This window comes from Myodes glareolus, chromosome 3, assembly GCF_982192425.1.
Source record: "Myodes glareolus chromosome 3, mMyoGla1.1, whole genome shotgun sequence".
NCBI classification, from domain to species: domain Eukaryota; kingdom Metazoa; phylum Chordata; class Mammalia; order Rodentia; family Cricetidae; genus Myodes; species Myodes glareolus.
Genome location: NC_142028.1, coordinates 52,215,307 through 52,232,221, shown reverse-complemented (window position 1 = coordinate 52,232,221; position 16,915 = coordinate 52,215,307). Strand labels below are relative to the sequence as shown.

General features: G+C 46.1%; 1 protein-coding gene across 11 annotated transcripts in view; it reads right to left on the bottom strand.

Annotated features, from left to right (window-relative positions):
- Positions 1–16,915, bottom strand: part of Foxp1 (forkhead box P1) — a 608,309-nt gene that overhangs the window by 58,948 nt on the left and 532,446 nt on the right. The gene's annotated exons all lie outside the window — the stretch shown is intronic.

Sequence of the window (16,915 nt, the reverse complement as noted above, 5' to 3'; positions counted from 1 at the left end):
ACAACAACAAAAAACCCAACCAAAATAAACATTTAGCACTAAAAACTGTTGGTCTGTATAGTAAACTTTAGTTTTATTTACTTATGTATTTCTCTGTGTTTATTTACTTATTTATTTATTTGGCTGGGCTTCAATTACCATCCTCTTTCTCATCTCCCAAGTCCTGGATTCCAGGCATGCCAAGCATAGTGGTCCTGAAGTAACTCACGCCCAAATCCCAGCACTACCTATGTTCCCAGAGGAGCACCACTGCACCCTCCCATTCTCTCCAAGAGTTGTTACCTTAGCTTGCTGATTTACTCACCAGCCCACGTGGAAGGAAAGTGACTCTTGCCTAGTAAGTAGTATGGCCGAATGCGTTTTCATTAGTGGATAGGCCATTTGCACAGCTTCCTTACAGAAATGCCCACTTACGTCCTTTGCCTGGTTTTAACTGCACTCTCTTATTGTTGCTTTTTTTTTTTCTGGAAACAAATATCTCGGCAGCTATAATCACAAATATCTGCATTCACTTGGGCCGTCTCCTACTTTCTGGACGCTGTGCCGTGAAGCACCAACATTTAATTTTGACAAAGTCCAACCTGCGCATTTTATGTTCTTTCCTTCCACTTCTGACGTATGGCCCGGAGACTGCACCCTAGCTGAAGGCAGAGAAGATGTTGGTTTCTGAGAGTGTTATGGCTTTCACCCTCTCCTGGTCTGTGAGCCACTGTCCATCAGCTTGTGCACATGGTACAGGGCAAGGGATCAGGTCTCTTCTTTGGAATGTCACCCCCAGCACAATTTGATGGAAAGATTCCTGCACTCCCACGTGAATGGTTTGCACCTTTACTGAAGGTCAACTTAATGCAAGAGTAACACCAGGATTGGGGTCTTTTCTTTAGCTCCACTCTGCCCTAGACCCCATTCGTCATGTGTTTCAGTCATGCCATGTGGTGTTCACAGAAGAGCTCTAAAAATCATAAAACAGCTCCTGAAATGAAACTCAACGGTAAGATAACTTTTGGGGTTGGATGAGTGAGGACAGAAATAATCAATTTTTAATTAAAATAAAGCCTTAGCAGCTGGACTTCGTGGAGAAGGAAGGCCTACAAGAAAACGTTCCCAGACACTGCTGCTCCTCCATGGGCTGAAAAATCCTTCCAGAATGTGCGGTGGATGGCTTTGACAAGCAAATGGAGTGGACATACACTTTTGGGGGGGTAGGCACGATCTCTACCCAGGGAGAGCCAGGGGCTCAGTCAACGAAGTCTCCATTTGTCACGAGAGCTGTGCTAATGGCGTCTCTGCGCTCCCTCTCGATTTCCTCATTGAAAAACAGAAGGGACCACACAGGAGCCCATCCCTGTGGTAAAACCTCCACCAAACTTCTGCCAAGGACACCACCTAAAATACATCCACGTGGCGCATCTTGTCAACAACCAGTCAACAGGAGGGCGTCATGATTAATGGTTGCTAATTAAAGGAATGAATGCCATGTGAGCTATGCCTTCTAGAGAGGTGCCGTGTCAATCTCTCCGCTGCTGTGGAGCAGGAGCTGGCTACCACCCTCTCATCCATCCCCTGGCCTGCCGCAAACACACCCATCCCCTATCCCACCTCCTTCTGTTGGTTTTGTCCTACCCCCAAGGAAATACTTGTTTTGTTCCAACCACTTTGAACTTCCACTGAGTGAGCTAACAGACAGCCTACATTGATGGAACTCTGGCTCTGAGAGCCACCTAAGACTCCTCACTGCTCAAGTCTCTCCCTGTTATCTTCCCAGTTCCTTGGCCTCCTGTCCATGGGCCCAGCCTTCCTCATGTGCACACGGTAAATACTTGAGCCACAGAATCCTGCCCTCGCCTACGCACTGCATGTGACTCTGAATGGGAAAGTTCTGCTCATTGCCGGCCCAAACATTAGGTGAGATGCTTCGGGGGTCCAGAAAGCTGTTCCCTTGATACACAGGCCCAGGGCTGACAAGTACAGTAATGAAAGGCCCCTTACACGAACATTAGCCCACGGACACAACAATGATAAGTGTCCATGGAAGCTGTGGCTGTTTGAAGCTTTTCCACCTATTCATGCCATTCTTCAATGTTAACTTTAAACAAAAATGGAAGGAAGGAAGGAAGGAAGGAAGGCAGGCTTCCTACTTTTTCCTTCTTCTATCTCCCTTCTTACAGCCCTTACCCACTACTTTGCAACTCAGTTATCCATCCAATGACATGAACAGCATTTTAGGAGCTGTTTAGGTGTGAAAATCTTTACTTGAGAGCTTTATGATCCAAAAAGCCACTATGAGACTTCAGTTTGAAGCTTGTATTTTCTAAAACTAGTGTCAAATGTTTATGAAACATCCAGTACATCAACTTGAATCAAACACACTCAAAGTGGCACCAAACGAGATGAGACAGCCCTGGGCCTTGATCACACACGACCTGAAGATTCACAGTTGTCAAATAGATGATTCCATAAATACTTTGTCCAACTTTCCGTTCAAGATTTTATTCTTGGAATGTTTCGTTTTTTCATGCGTGCTCACGTCTATATACGTAATGTGTGACGATACAAGCACACTTGTGTGTTCAGGTACATGGAAGGCAGAGGAGGCCTCTGGTTAGATATAACACTCTCAGTCTTATTATCTTGAGACTGAACACAACTAGGCTGGAGTCCAAAAAGCCTCTTGTTTCTGCATACCACTGTGCTATGGTCACAGACAAAAATGTAGTCGTGTCTAGCTTTTTATGTGGGTACAGGGGATTTGAACTCAGGTCCTCATGCTTGTGCAGCGAGCGCTCTGACCCCACTTAAAATGCCTCCCCAGTTTGGGATGTTTTTATACTGTGTTCTGTCTCCGCAGAATTGGCTACAGGCCCAACCACAGGTCAAGTCCACTGCCTACAGAAGAGCAGATGAGATGTGGGAATGAAAAGACCAATGACTCCAGAACGGAGGAGTGCTCCCAGCAACTCTGTATAAAGTACCTTTTATCTTTAGTGTCATAGAGAAACTTCTAGAAGTAGACAGGCTTCTTACTTCACACTAAGTATTTGCACACAACGACATCACACAGCCTTAACTGGCCCTTCTCACTCTCGGTTACTTGTTTGCTATTAGTCAGTTTGTTATTCTAAGACTTTGCCACAGAGAGAAGGGGTTGTTTCCCTGCAGCTCATTAATCTGCTGTGGGACAGCAGTCTTTAATCCTGAGATACAGAAACAAGCAATATGGCGGCACTGGGTAGCCTTATCATTTAACAACTACAGACTCTGAAAAGGGCTCACCGGGCCCCTATAACATACAAATTACATAGAAGGCTCCTGTTGTTTTGGAGATACACACAAACATAAACAACAGGAAAGGCCAATGACAGGTCACTCTCTGTTTTGTTTACTAAACACTAAGGTAAGCCATGAGGGACCTGGCTGCTGGCTATACTTGCCAAGTATCACACTGAGCAAGAATATTCCGGCACACACCATTGAATCAACAAACTGAACAGCATCTTAAAACTTCATCCCCAAACTCTAGATCTGCTTCGGGTATCTTCTAAGCATGGCTTCTATCCCTGGTCCTGGAAGTAAGGGAATCTATATCAGCGATAAAGAGACTCAAGGGGACGGCAAGTACAAGTCTGGATTCTTCTCAGAAAACAGGAAGACCATGCAAGCTGGACTTCGAAGTACTGGGCACGGTACATACACAGCCGTGATCCTTGCCTTTACACAATGACAAAATACCACAGAAATGCCCACATGCAACAATCACACCTTACGCAAAGGTGCCCTAACAAGGCCAGACAGAGTGGGCATGCACAAGGAGACCCACAGACCTAGTGTAGTATGTATTAGATGACTTCACAGGGGCCACTTCAGAGGATGAGATGTGTTCAATTTCAATTTTAAAAATGACTTGCTTTAAAGAGAACCTCACAAATAATCCTACAAGTAAACAGGCCAATCCCCCACCCCACAACAGAGAGGCACCTGATTGTCGGATTAAAGAGGCCACCAGGTGGAGTCCCCAGGAGACCCACGTGGGAGCTTGCCATCTATGCTATGCCGACACCAACACAACAGCAAGTGCTGAAGACACATGTCACGTCTGATGTCTCCTGAGGAAGAACCTTCTAGTCATCCTATACATCCTGGACAAGATTCACAGGGGCCTGCACTCCACAGACGGCTGTGTCCAGTGTTCTTAAGCAGAGCTGGTCACTGCAGAAGTGGGGATGTCTCCTGTGTAGGCTAGCTATGTAGCTGACCCATGGCTGCTACGCACTGGAGGCTGTGTGCCAGCCTGGCAGTATGGTTGGAAGCTAACCTTCATCAGCGATCAGATCACCAATAGGAGCTGACCCCCTCTTCTCCACTACACCGAGAGGAACTTGGTAAATGTCTTCCCAGTCACCAGGAGTGTTGGGCACAGGAGGACAATGGAGCAGGGGGAAGAATGAGCACGACAGAAATCAAGGTTGGCCAGGGCCTTCAGACCTCACCGCAGCGCACAGGGTGGGTGGTGACGGAAGCAGAACACCTGTATTTGCAAGGTGATGAGCGAGAGAATCAACAGAGGTAAAGAGTAAGAGGCGGCCAAGGTCCGGCCTTTGTTCTGGACACCAGCAAGGCCGAGTCTGAGTTTCTAACTAAGACTCTATACATTGGTTGTATTAATACCAGCATCTCATTAAGGAAACAGAAAGCCGTCTGAGGAGCGCTGTGAGCCACTGTGTCAATACAGACACAGGGGCCACTAATCCAAAAGTTATTAATGCCACTAGGCTGCCATCTCATTCTGTGTGTTTGCACTGGCGAGTCACAAGGTCACTGTGGAACCTGGGCCATATGTTAGAGGAGCCAACGTCTAACATCCAGAACCCCCAAAGAGCAGAGAGCTAAAGAGTCTAACACCACTCCAACTGCCAGTCAAGACAAGACTTTTAAGAGTTACCTCCTTCTCCAGAGGTACAGGAGCAGCAGGATGACGGGACAGAAGAGGAAGGAGACAGATGAACTCGTGACACATGGACATTGGCTTAAAGCCATCAGGCTTGCGTGTTTCCTCAGAAACGCACGCTATTTATGTTGATTTTTTTTTTCTTTGCTGAACACAGGTCATTAATGTTCAACTGGGTAAGCACCGCAGCTCAGAATGCCCAAGTCAGGGTGCATACGGTTCCCAAATGGCTGAGATACCACCAATGTCTAAAGCGTGCGCGGACCAAGTTTTTAAATGTGTATATACGTACACATATCTCACCCTCCCAGTCTCTGGTATTCTAGCATGGGTAGTATATTAATAGTACGGGCATACCTGATTCACAAACCATTTAATGGGAGAAAAATGTTAAACTTCTCTTTACTTTTGTAACTGATGGAGAAGAGTCGCAGTCGCATGGGCTGTAACGAACAGCATTCTTGCTCTGAAATAGCCATGTCCGATTCCCCCACAGGGGAGAAGGGGCTGAACAGGACTCTGACACAGAGTGTTGGGATCTGTGATACGGACCTTAGAGTATCGCTAGGAGTTCTGCTGGGAGCAGAACCAGGGGAGTACAAAAGCCCTAAAATACAGAAGTTTATTATCAACAAAACCAGAGAGCATTTAGAGATGGCACAAAGGCCATGACCAGAGTCCTTTGCGCTGGGCCACAGCCTTGGGGACTTCTGTTCTCTGCGATGATGAGTCTTGACAGTGAACCCAGACTTCTTTCTCTTGTCACTACCCTTTACACCGACTCTCTGCCCATCTTAACAGTGGAAGGACATCAGGAAGGACCCTCACACATCCCGGAAAGGATGGCACAGCCCACGGGTACCAGCTGGTTCTCAGAGCATGACGGATGAAGGGAGCAGCTTTTCGACCCCCACCTTCACTTACCGCATCAGCAACAGCTGCAGCTCAGTCAGGTCCACAGGTGTTTCCATGCATGTTTCTTCAAGCTTAAAATCTATGCCGAGCAGAAACCTCAATGGCTCTACTTGTTCGAGACCTCTGCAGGTAATGCTGCAGGTCCCCTGGGTACATGCGGCACGTGGGCCGAAAGGTGGAGAACACTGAAGCGCTCTTACTGGGCTCACCGGCCCACCTTCTCCCCCACACCACTGCCAGTCCACGCAGGGGATTTAGCACCCACTAAAGTGCCAGGCTGATTGGGATGGAGAGCAAGGGTTGACATTAGACGAGACAGCTGAACTTCTCCTCTGGGGGCCCAGTGCATTTCAAATCCTCGAGGAGGCTGTGTGTGTGTAGAGGGAATAACGCACTCTGGTACCCCGCTAGCAGCCCCTTTTATTTTTAGCAGGTCATATACTGTGTTAGATGTGGCTGTATGCTTCTGTCACAAGTGTCTGTCTCCACTTTTGTCTCCCTGGTTAAACTGAGCGCCTGAAGGGGGAAGAACTGTGCCACGCTCATCTTTTAATGCCCAGAAACTGCAACTGGCACAAGACAAATGCGTTTTGAACTGACTGATAAATACATTCAATGGTAATAACACTGCGCACTGATGGGGAACTATAGCACGCAGGCAACTAGAACACTTACAAGTTCTTTGATTGTCCTGGTTTAACCCACTACCCGAGCTGAGTATGACACGTTACACTAACTCCAGGTGTGGAAAATGAGGGCTCGGTGGGAGGAACTAACCTGTTTCATGCAGCTATGCATTGCTGCCATATGTATACCATCTCCCCACACAGAGACCCCACGTCAGACAGGGGTAGTGACCTGCAGGGCAAGCTCTCCTTTTGCGTCTGCCTCGGGACTTTGGCTTCTGCTGTGCCCTAAGGTGGCAGAGCTAGCTATTCCTTGACCTCTTCAAAGATCATTCACCAGTTCTGCCTTGCCCGCTCATCCTTAAGTCCACAGGGTAGCACTCAGCTCCGTCCTGGACCTTCATGGCCCATTGAACTGCCTTTCCACCATGGCTCTGGACATCTTCTCTCTTTCCCTTCGACTGGCGTGTGTGCTCCCTAAGGCAATATTTTGAAGCTGCCCAGCTGTAACTCTTGGAGCTTAGACACCTGGCCTGTGGTGCCACTGGGCAAGTCTGGTTGAACAGATACACGAGTACTGTCCCCCGACTAGTGAACAGATACATTACTACTGTCCCCTGACTCCCTGACTGGTGTCCCACTTAGAAACACTTTTTTTTTTTTCCAAACTCTGGACAACTTCCCGTTTGTCCTTGTTAAGTTTCTTTTTATGCCAGTCTGAACCACCCTCTAATTTATTCAAACGCCACTGGATTATCCCAGCTCTTGGTGTCAATTTTTTTCTAATTAAAGTAAACTGCCATTTATTTCTCACACTGATCTTTAACACGAGACATCTCATTCTTGTCATAGCTATGACTCATAGGGAGAAATGTGAGTTGAATATCGGGGCTCATATGCACCAGAACGTTCCCACCGATGGCTCAGATACAAAAGGAGAGACATAACCACAGCCGTGGAAGTACAGTGACCTTGAAGTGTACCAGATGACTCAGTCCACCTCTTTGAAAGCACACACTGCGTACTTCATTTCCCCCACACACTTTCGGGCTCTCTCTCCTTCTGCCGGCGACCACAGGCCCTCAAGCCCTTTCAGTAATCACAGCCAACGTGGAGAACACGTACTGCGGAAGAGATCCCGCAAAGATCGTCTCTGGAGTATATTTTTAAAAGGCAAGGGAGGAAGGAGAGAGACAAAATCGGCCAGCCTGGAGACAGCTTCCCTTGAGGACTATAAAAGGCCTGGGAGTTGAAGGTCATGAGAGCCTGCTTGTTTAGGGAGTCTTACAGGTAGAGCACACCACAGCCCACAGTTGCTATGGGCTCTGTTTACCAAACAAGAACACAAATAGTTACACAGAAGCAGAACACGATGTGGGGCCAGTAGCTAAATGAAGTCCGCTGTGCCTTCTGGTGAAATGTCCCAGACCCCCCCCCCCCAACTCCCAGGGAGACCTTGGGGTCCTCTCAGTATTCGAAGGCTGGTTTCATCCCCCTCCCCCCCGTTCTTTTCTTTTTTCCATTTTAAGACTGAGAAACCAAAATTATTCAGCCCAACAAATCAAATCGGAGAAGAAAAACACTGAGCATTTCTAAGAGAGAAAGAAAAAGGAAACGAGAGAAGGGTGCCAGTGTCTGGGAGGGTCGAAGGACAGGCATGCAGGGCTTAGGCTGAACAAGCGCCCAGAAAGGTCTCTGTGTGGGACTTTAACCTGCTTGCTATCCATCACGGGTGCTTAGCACACTAGAACGCTTCCTGCTTACTTAACCGTGTGCTCCTGAACCCGAGGAATAAGGAAACATCAGTACCTGTGAAGAGAGCACGTGAGAGTGCGTGCATGCATGTGCTACTGTGTGTGCGTGTCATGTGGGCTTGCGGATCCACAATTAAGTACGCCACACGAGGGAGGTGGCCACGCACGGAGGTTGCCTCTTCACACTACATTGACCACGGTCCCCACCCGGCGCAGCCCTGATGCCTCTCTGTGAATGGGACAGATTGCCATATGGATGAAGACACTGAACAAGCTGTACAACTCTTGGCGACATGTGCCCGGGGGATTGTCCCATATTAACGCCACCTGGGCTGTGGCAATTGTGCTCTGTCTGTGCAGTGGCACCGAGCAGCCCATAAGGATGTTATTTCTGAGTACACACAGAAAGGAAAATTGCAGTTAGGAGAATTCTCTGGCTAGCGGATGTGTTGCTCAATTCCCGAAGTAGTTTCCCAAAGGAGCGGTTATCTTCTGCATTCACACAGGCAGAAGTGACAGGCTGGAACACATATTAACAATTTCCCTTTGTGAGCTCCTGCTATTGTTTTAATGAGGAGACTACACTCTATAATATACTTGGACCTTGACTGATCACAAAAGGGGGTAGAATAAAGAACTTCAGGCATGCTGTACATATGTAACGCACTCGGGTGAATCACCCCCGTGAGTCAGCTTGCAGCAGGGGTATCGCCCCTACAAAGGCCCACAGCGCCAGGCTCGGGGAAAGAGAGATGCAGAAAACAAATACTACGAAGGGCGGCCGGGGAAGAGCGGCGAGCATTTTTAGCAGTCTCCAACTGACAGCTACGTGACTTTCAGTTCCATTCCTAGCACTGGCCCCACTATCAACTTAGGAACACGGGAACTTGAAACTTGTATGAGAATAGGATGACACCGGGACTTTGACACGTCATGTGAGTGCTTAGGTGGAGACTCGAAGCTTCCCTTTCTCCTCTGGATGGTTCCAATGCCCACTGGGGGGAAAGTTTCTCCTCTTCTAATTCAGGCAGTAAAGGTGTGAGGTTCAGCGTGTACCGTTTATAGGTGAAGAGTCAAAACACAGTACCACGGTGGGTGGGGGGAGGGAGGAAAGCTGGGCTCTCACTCCTCTCTGGCTGCACACCCCTTTACACCTCGAGTGTGTCATCGGGATTAGAAGGCAAATGCAGGTTTTCCACGGGGAGGGGCACAGGTGCCGACCCAGGGATTATGTGATAAACTCCCATTGGCAATGGTCCCGCATCAAAGAAAGATGTCCAGAAGATCAAAAAGGACCAGGCCTCAAATATCACTTGGGGTAGAAAACCTGGCTGCTTGGACACAGTTGGGGATTCATATCATCCAACATTCAAAGGCAAAAAAAATAAAATCAGCTAAATGTAAGAGAAACTTATAAAATGAATATAACTCTGCATGCCAATGATGTCACTTTATTGGAAAGCATTTGTCAGCTAAGCACAATAAACAGGGTAAGATTGAGGAGTCTAATGATGCTATGTTATGGTAAAAGGTACTTTATTGGGGTAGCGTACAACAGCTGGTAGAGGATGATCGCTGTGTTGTTTTTTCTTTCTTTTTTGCTTTCTTTTAATCACTCCACAAAGTGAACAGTCAAAAAAATAATCTATAAACCTTTCCCTTACAGTACTGTAACATTTTTAAGCTTTCCTCTCTGTGCCTTCCTGCACACATGGGTGCTGGGAGGTGAGGCACCAAGCCACACTACCCTGAAAAGGTTTTCTCTCCTCCTTCTAAGGAGACCCAGAAGGATCACTTAGGAGCAATGAAACAAAAAAATAAATCCCTGCTTCTCAGAGCATGATGGCTGCCACTCACACAGCAGATGCTGCAGTCCAATGTGCTGCCCAAGAGAGTGCTCCTATCTGACATAGAGAGGACATCTCTTTCCCCAACAGGTTGCTTCCCCGAAGGTGAGGAGAATGAGCTGGCTTCAGAGTGAGACGGTCAACACACAGCCACCATACGGAGCCACCTCTGTTTTCCCCATCCTCACCCTTCATGAAATCAGAGTGGTCTTCACACTCGGCTGAACCCATTCGCTTCCCAGCCTCTTCCCTCCCTTCTTTGAAAACATGGCAGGGAAGTGGTGTGGACAGCTGATATCACCGAAGTTCTTAGGATTTCTTTCCAATTCTAGCAGTACAGGAAGACAGATTGGGAAACAGATTACAGTCACTGGGGTTTCAGCCTCCTCCTAGGCTCCCTCTCTGAATTTGACGAATCAAACGTTCAGGTCTGAGTTACAGTAGTTCTGGTGGGCTGTCCTCTGAGAACTAAGCACTTGAGGGTGAGGAAAACCTAGGGTCTAGTCTAGTTCCCTATGTGGTCACCGGCTACCATGTAACTTGTGCAAGTTTTAACAACTACTGGGGTCTGGATGTAACATCTGTGCAAAGGAGACGATACAATTACTTTGAGGAATAAAAAAATGGAAAAATCGGGATCAAGGCTTCTACTAAATCTACTGGGCATGGAGCTTCGCATACAAGAACAGTTACAGAGACATTCAGTGTGTACCATTGCCACTGCCTGCCGTGTTCAGATTTCCCAAAGAATAGAAGGACAGAAAACCTGAAAGAGTACCACTTGCCTCCGACCACAGAGCCAAGACCGGGGGCCTCAAATCAAGGTCTCTCAGTAACTCCTGAGGACAGGGAGTGGGTGGGACTGGACTGTCTAATGCCATGCCTGTTAGACTGAACAAGAGTGGCAAGGCACTAGTTTTCTGGAACTAGGTTGTGAAACAGCTACAGGGAATAAATATGGCTTTTCCCACCAGAAGACGCCTGGGGAAGCTCTTTCTTATACCTGAAGGGGCATCTGTGGCCAACTTCCAGGGATCTCTGATAACACACATCCTAGCTTAGTAGGTCTGGGCCTCTTAAGTTTCTAACAAGGCAAGGCACAACACAACTCTGGGTCAGCACCTCTGAGTAGCCAAGAACATTTGTATGGCAAATAGCAAGTCACACAACACCGTAACAGACTAAAGGAACACAAGTCCTGAAAAGAGGGAAGCTGAGCACGCAACAAAACCCCTCTATCCCGAATCCCCAGCACTGGGAAAGAAACAAAACTCGGAGACTGTCACTGCATCTGACAAACAGCCTAAAGGTTGCAGGCAGCTTCCCCAAATTGGTCAGGTAATAAATATTCCGCCTCTGGTTTGCTAAATGTCTGTCTCTGGTTTTAATGGGTCGCAGGATTTAGGCTGACAATACTCATGCTCACAACTGTGACAAATATGTAAATGAAAATATGAAATGAGCTCAACTATGTCCCAATGAAAACTATCTATAGAATCAAGCTAGGAGACTGAATGTGGCCGGTGGGTCTGAGGGCGGGCCTTTGGAATACATCCCTTCCGTGTCTAAGGTGTATTGGCAGCTCGTGGGAGCAACAAGTGCAAAGCCAGTATCTGACCACCCAGTCTCTCTCGGAAATGCTTTCATGGAAAGAATGATCAGGATGGGGTTTTTTTCAGTGCTTTAAATTAGGAGAACTGTAAAACAACGTGATTTACAAGAAACAAAAAAATTTCAGTGTGAAAGTATTATTCACAAAAATGGAAACTTGAATTTACTGCTGAAATTTCTGATTCATCAGACCCCTAAATGCCACTGTGCGAGTATGCAAAGTTAAAGGTGCCTGTGTCCAGGGCAGCTCTGAAAACAGACTTCCAGAATGTTAACAATTCAGCCAAGGGCACCAGCATTTCTTCATCAACCAAAACTGGTCTGTTATTTTTTTTTCTCTCCTCCAAAGAGGAAGCAAATTAAAACACCAGGGAAGTCCATATTTCCAAGTTCCCTGCTGTTCACAAGTATCAGGGGGCCACGAGCACAAATGTTTCTGAGATACAGAAAAATATACAGCACTATGTCCACAAGGCCACAAACAGAAAACCGAGGCCGAGAATCAGCTGGAGCGGTCCAAAAAGCACACCAACCAAGCAGAAGCCTTCAGGGCTTACTTGAAAGCGGCTGCCAGCTGCACAGAGCAAACCGGGCAACATGAGTGCACAGGGCTATGCCAGTAAGTGAGCCTGAAAACACAGAAGGTAATACCATGCCTCGACTGAGGTCAGCTTAGACCTCAGAGTGAAGAGCTCCAGCGTGCGCGTCACTCATGTCTAAGAAGATGGGGGCCTCACAGCAAGCAGAAGCCATACAACCCCAATCTTGGCAGAGTTGGAAGAAGCCTCTTTAAGCAAAGGTTTTAAGGAAGTCTTGCAACAAATACTGAGCAGAATAGTGAATCGGAGAAATACTTGTTATAAAACATCTGCTAATGCCTGACCTGAAGTCAAAAACACTGAGAAGGAATGGGGAGGAAGTAACATTTCTAATTGGGACTGCAGAAGGCGGCTGAAATAGAAGAAAGACCACATGGTACGTTCAGCGAGGACACGCAAGATTTATAAGGCAGGGCAACAAACGAGGGGAATGCCTGCAAAGGCACGGGCTTGCTTGCATTTGTCTGTGTGCATTTCCTGCAGGGGATTTGTTTTCTCACCTTGTGTACTATTTCAGACGATAGTGATTTATATCTTATAAATCTCACCTCCCTTCATCAAAGGTAAAAAAGACTAAGGAACTATTTTTATCTACAGAAAAACATGTAGGGGCTTGTTTTCCTTTATATGTTGTAACCTGTACAAAATAATAAGCTATAATTGATGTTTGGTTGAATTGCAATTAAATCTAAAGCTTCTCTTAGGGACATGGGTTTTTAATTTCACTTAGGTACTCATTTCTATACTGAATGGAAAAATTTTTAAATCAGGTCTGATTATGGATCTCAGTATGACACTAGAACAGTCGTATAACTGTAGAGCCGTTGTTGGTTTCTGCGACTCAACTTCCTTGTCTGTACAATGGGTGACAGGCCCCACTGCACCCAAAGTAGTCCTGTGAATAAAAAAAGCCATGAGTCCATACGCAAGAGTCTAGCGGCAACGGGCAAGCAGGAAGGGACTGATTTAATGTGCCTTCCCTTCCTGGTGCAGCATAATATAATGTGATATTTAGAATTTTAATTCAGGCAATTACTTAAGTAGTAATTGCTATTTGTATTTACATAGCTGCTTTGATCCAAGAGGCTCAAAGGGCTTACTAAATTTAGCATTTTAATAAATGTTTCATTTGCATTCTGTTGGTTCTGTTTACCCACACCAAAACTTGGAATTTCCTGAAGGGACTGTTTCCTCAAGTAAAGTGAACAAGGTAACGTCTTCATGTGTACAGGCATCCCAGGTCTCACTTCTGTCTATTAAGAGGTCGTGACTCTATAGCAGCAGTGCATGGGCAAGGAGGCTTTGAACACACCTGCTTCCTCCCATGCCTCTCCTTTAGCTCTGGGCATGCTCAACTTGATCCCACCGTGCTCCTCTGAGGCACTGACAACAGGGGTGTTTATTGCACCAATGGCTTTATATATAATCAGCACGATAAACATTATTAAATTGTCAGGAGAGACTCAAAGCAGGAAGCGTGGCACCGCACTGAATTCTAACGATGCTGACCGTCCATGATTGCACGGGGACAGGATCTTAACAAGCCTTGATCTGAGTGTTGGCATCCGCCTCACAAATCACATGGGCCGTTCCTCCTCGCATACTGTTGAATACTGATGGACGTCTCCACCCTGCACAACAGGGAAGTGGGTTTCTATTGGCAATCTTTACCAAAGTGTGTTTCTTCCCTTCTCTGCACTCAAGGGTTTACCCTGAATGATTTAATTATAATTTTCCTTGTGTAAGACAAATTAAAGAGGAGAGTAGGAGTGCCGTGCCAAGCACATTATTTATCTCTTTAACAGATTGCAGCTCACCAAACCCCAGAGCTACTGCGGCGGCGGCTGCTCACAGAGGCTGCAAAACGTACGGGGCAAGCGAGAGTGGGAAGATGGAGGTTTCCAAATGGCATGGAGATATGTGAGCCAGGTAAGAGCCTTACACATCCCATGACTTAAAAAAAAAAATTCTCTCTCTTTCTCTCTCCAACCAATTCTCACACACAACACTCCTAGATCTTTTCAGGAAAACAATCCCCTGAAGGCTGCTCACTGAGGACGGAGTTTGCCAGGCTGGACTACTGTGCATGGTGGCAAGGCCTCCTGCTTGTGTGGTTACTGCTCGAGGGTGGGGGGAAAGAGTATCCCCTGGCAATCACAGGGGAGCCTGTAAGGATGCATTATTTCACAAATGCTCTAGAGAGGAAGGGATAAAAGGTGTTCGTGGCAGCAAGGAGAACTTCTGAGGTGTCTCCCTGACAGCTAGGTACGCACATGAGAACATACTTCCATAGCGGCAATCTCCTCCTTCTTATTGCTTCCCTTTGCTACCCTCTTTGACTCGTAAGGTGGCCACCACCTATGGGATTGTAAAATACACCATATGAAGGGGCTGGGCTAGTGGTAGACCACCAGCCTAGCATGTCCCCGGCCTTGCCAATAAATGAATAAATATTCAACCCAAGAAGGGAAGGACAGGCTAATACTCATTTTTAGGTACCTGTATATGAAACCAGCTTAAAGATTGTTGATTGTAGAATGATCAATTCTACACGATTAAAGCTACTACGCTATGTTTAACCTAAGGTATTATAATCAATTCAAAGGCGGCTAGTACAAGGCAGGGATTTTACTTTCGTGATAAAGCTTCTGCTTAACATGTCCAAGGCCCTGCATTCACCAAAAATTAAAATCAAGTGCTTGCTTGAGTTTTCCTTGAATCTAGCCATCACCGTCGATGGAGCAGATAATAGGAAATGGGACAATCAAGGGAGTAACTAACATCATATAATTTCCTAGTTCCCTCATCCCTGCATGTGTAACAGGAACTCAGCCTGTTCTCACATCCAGATTCAGGCTGGTGGAACTCTCGATTCTCTTCTGATCCACAGTCTAATTTTAGCGTAAGATTAAATGCAACATTTGTGCAGACAAATAAGGACCATAAAAAAAAATCAAACAAACTTAGTCTGCAGGAATTAGACTGTGTCTTAGATCCACTTACTCTCAAATGTGTCTGAAGACATGAAAAGGCCTATTCTTCCCCAGCTTGCCTCCTTGCTGCTCTACCATCGGACTGCAGATAGAGAACCTTTTAAGAGGAAACTGAGCACAGCGCATCTAAACAAGGAGACTTTTCTGGGTCGTGGAAAATCTGTGCAGTCTCCACAGCAGCCGACAAGATTGCAACAAATACCTTAAGTGCATCAGTCGGCATTTTTCAGGGCCCGGCCTCCTGCTCCGCCTATGGATAAAGATGTAATTCAATCACTCTGCAGTAAATGGACAGCACCAACCTCGGGACAGGGAGAGCCGCTGCCACAAAGGGCAGCAGCCTAGAATCTTTCTGCTAAAGCCATCCAAGGTTTGCTACTTGGAAATTAAAAGAAGAAAAGAAATAAAGACATTATAATAGATTCTAGGGCAAAACTAATGACTGCTTTCCAGGTACACGTGTTCTCCACTGGAAAGCGGGAAGCACAGGAAGCTGTGCTTGGACCAGGCTACAAACTGATCCTGTTCACCGTTCTATTCTTCAATCCCTTCTAGACCACTAGGTTTAAAGCATATTTTCGTACTTTCCATGACTACCAGAGACATTCCAAAGAAATCTTCAAGGAGGCTTTCCGTTATTAGAGTTATAACATACATGTATTATCCTCATCTCTGAAAACCTCTGATGTTTTCTTTAAGCTCAAATCTGATACATACACAGACATGCATAAGTATATGTGCCACTCAGGAGATATGCATAATTATATGTGCCATTCTGAGACATGAGCAACATCACAGCATATACCCATGAAGACCTAAATGATACAAGACTACACATCGAGGCTATGTGTGCATGTGCAAACACACGTGGTACCATCATCGACTGTTCTTACAGTCCCAACCACCCAATATTAAACCAAATGCAAAAAACAAAGCAAAACAAAACAAAAAACCCACAATGCAGCCGAGGCATGAGGTGACACACAATTCTGGAGGTTGCTGCCACACCAACACGGTGAAATATATTTGAGAGTTACGGGAAGAATAGAACCTAAGTAACAATTACACAGCACAGTACAGTAAGCACACTGACTGATCACATTATCACTGTCAAGGGTTATGTCTTATTTATCACCGTACGTGCGACACTTTACACACAACAGGCCGAGTATATGACCACGGCCACAACCACTGGGGCGATGCTTCCATCTGCGCAGCTACGATGGCTACATTATCAGTGAAGGGTTTTTCATTCCCATTATATTATCTGGCCACCACTGTGCAGGTGGGCACATACCAATACATCACTATGTAATTATGTAGCATTATACATTGTATTTCAGACAGCATTTTTCTAATATAGCAATGCATATCTAGTTAAAACAGAGGGCACAGTGCTCAGTATTTTAGAAAATGTATGAAATGATACTATTCTTGCTTAGCTGATAGATAAAAGCAAAACTTTTTCACCAAGTCATTTGGACTTAAAAAAAAATAGCAAATTTGCTTTTGCCTGATAAAAGTATTTTGCTGGGAGAATTTTTGGTAAGGCTTCTTGCCCTCTGTGTCTGCAAGCTCCACATATGAAATATATAAGAAAGGGTCTAAAAAGAGTAAACAGTAAA